This window comes from Grammomys surdaster, unplaced genomic scaffold, assembly GCF_004785775.1.
Source record: "Grammomys surdaster isolate TR1022 unplaced genomic scaffold, NIH_TR_1.0 1130, whole genome shotgun sequence".
NCBI classification, from domain to species: domain Eukaryota; kingdom Metazoa; phylum Chordata; class Mammalia; order Rodentia; family Muridae; genus Grammomys; species Grammomys surdaster.
The window spans coordinates 22,445-24,962 of NW_021605549.1; the positions used below are offsets into that span (position 1 = coordinate 22,445).

The 2,518-nt window shown below is 46.1% G+C and overlaps 1 non-coding gene across 1 annotated transcript; it reads left to right on the top strand.

The window, feature by feature from the left end:
- Nucleotides 1-1,073: 1,073 nt before the first annotated feature.
- LOC114634863 lies at nt 1,074-1,198 on the top strand. The gene has a single exon (XR_003713387.1). It is a non-coding gene; the product is annotated as a small nucleolar RNA SNORA33 (small nucleolar RNA).
- The last annotated feature ends 1,320 nt before the right edge of the window (nt 1,199-2,518 follow it).

The window sequence follows — 2,518 nt, forward strand, 5'->3', positions numbered from 1 at the left end:
GTCTTGTGGTTCAGCCTTCACTCCTTAGCTTTTGTTAAGAGAAGACTGGCCTTTGATGACCAACCTACCCAGCATCCTCTGCTGCTATCTGCAGCCAACCATCCCAGCCTAGGCTGGTCTGACTCAGTGCCTTCTCTCCCCTCTACTCAGGAGCCTTGGTGGTTGGCTACCTTTTCTGGGAAGTTTTAACAAACAGTACACATACTTGGGAGAGCTAAGGGAAAGAATGAATTGGCATCTGTGGGGTTCACAGGGGATGGACTTTTGGAGAAGGGTTGTTTAGAATGGGTTTCCCCCAGGCCTTCACAAAGTCAGATCTCACTTCCTCTAGACCTCAAAGGTCTAGACGAATGGAATTGCAGTTGTCCACCTGTCACGGATACACTGAAATCCATTCCTGTTATACCTCAGTTATCATAGCCCTGAGCACTGGCTGAGGTACTGACATTCCAACAGGAATTAAGGCTGTAAAAGACCATGCTGGGCCCACAGGACAAAGGCAAGGGGCTCTGAGGCAAGACAACAGGATTCTCTGGTGCCTATGACCCCTGTGGAGCAGTAGTGGAGGGCCCAAGATGTCCCTGTCCACACTACAGTCAATCTGCTGGCAACTTCACTGTGGCTTTAGCATAACAGGGCTGGGTTAGGACATTTTGGTTCTGATTAGGATTTACTGGTCATAGAATGTGAGAATGTAGTCTTTCTGCTTCTGCTCCCACTAGTTTGTCTAGGGCAGAACTATAAAGCGAATGGTTTAGAAGCAGAAATATATGTTTCACAGTCCTGGGGACTAGAAGTGCAACATCATGGTATTAGTCAGGCTGAGGGAGAGAGAACCTCCCCAATGCTCTCAGGAGCTTCTTATATTTTGTGGGCAATCTTTAGACTCCCTTGGCCTGTAGGGGGTCACCGCATCTGTGTCTTTAGCCTTCACACGGTGTCCTCACTGGACATGTATCTCTTCCCAGGTGTTTCCTATTCAGCTCAAGTGTAGCTCAGGGGTAGATCAACTAGCCAAGCATGTACACACACACACACACACACACACACACACACACACTTCCCTCTTTATAAAGACATAAGTTGCTACAAAGGTCAACGTTTCTGCAGAAATTTAGAAAAGGATGGCAATAATGTTGCCATGTTACAAGGCTTAAGGACACTGAAGTCTTTAAGGTCCCTGAAAATGGCTACAGTATTAAAAAAAAATTTTTAAAAAAGTGCTACGAAGGCTCATCCTTTTCTAATGACTTCATCCTACTTTAACTGTACCTGCAATGAGAGTTGTCTGCAAATAAGGTGTGTTTGGACTTTGATGTGATTTCTAGAGAGATACAATTGATACAATTTAACCCTTCACTATGCGACTGACCTGGTCCTCTTTATCAGCTCATATTGTCTGAAGTGTGTGTAGTGGGAGGGACTTGAATATACTAGTTACAGCCCAGTGTGGCAGGTAATCTTTTTATTTTGTTAACTGTTTTTAATGTACTAGTGTCTGCAAGTCTGTGTACCGTATGCATGCAGTGCCTGTGGAGACCAGAAGAGGGCGTCATATCTCCCTGAACTGGAGTTACAGACAATTGTGAGCTACCATGTGAGTACTGGGGATCAAACCTGTGTCTTGTGGAAGAGCAGACAGCTCTTACCTGCTGAGCCATCTCTCGAGCCCCCTAATCGCACATATCAGCTAAGCGAGCCAGCCAGAGGACCCTCAGATTAAACATTATTCTGTGGGTGCTGTGAGGATGTATTGGAACAAGGCTTTCCTGAGACTTAGGAAAACTGACCTCTCTGAGTGTGAGTGGTTATAACCCCACCCACTGAGAGCCCAAGCCACACAGAACAAGAGACCTCTTCCTGTTTCACTCTTTGAACTGGGTCACCTCACCTCACCTTCCCCTCTCCTGGGGTTGGAACTGACTTCATAACGCCCCAAGCTCTCCGGCTTTCAAATCATTCCAAATCACACTGCGGGCTGCTGTGGGTCTTCAGTCTACAGATTACAAGTCAGGGACTTCTCAGCCACCATGTGCATGCAAGCCGTGTGTGTGTGTGTGTGTGTGTGTGTGTGTGTGTGTGTGTGTGTGTGTTTACTTCATATATTATGCTTGTACTTCATATATTATCTATTGGTCCTGTTTCTCTAGAACTCTAACTAATGCACCTAGTTAGAAAAAGATGTTTCTGCAGAAAATATTTACTTCCCTAGGAAAAAGAAAATCAGGTTTTCCTGCTTCCATGTCTCAATAAAGTGACAGACAGTTTAAAGTGGAAGAGATGGCGTAAGCTACTTCATGGCTTTAGGAAGCTCCGGATCCTTAGGCATGATGCCCCAGGCTAGGCTCCCTTCCAGGAAATGTCCTTCCTCTTCCTGGTTGCCTGCTGGCATTGACAGGTGGGATTTCTGGGCTCTGGATTGTATTTGTCCCTCAGCTCTCTGAGATAACTCACAGTGCTGTTCCTCATGAGATCCTGGCCCCTGATAGTCCAGCCAGTAGCATAAAGAAGCAGGACT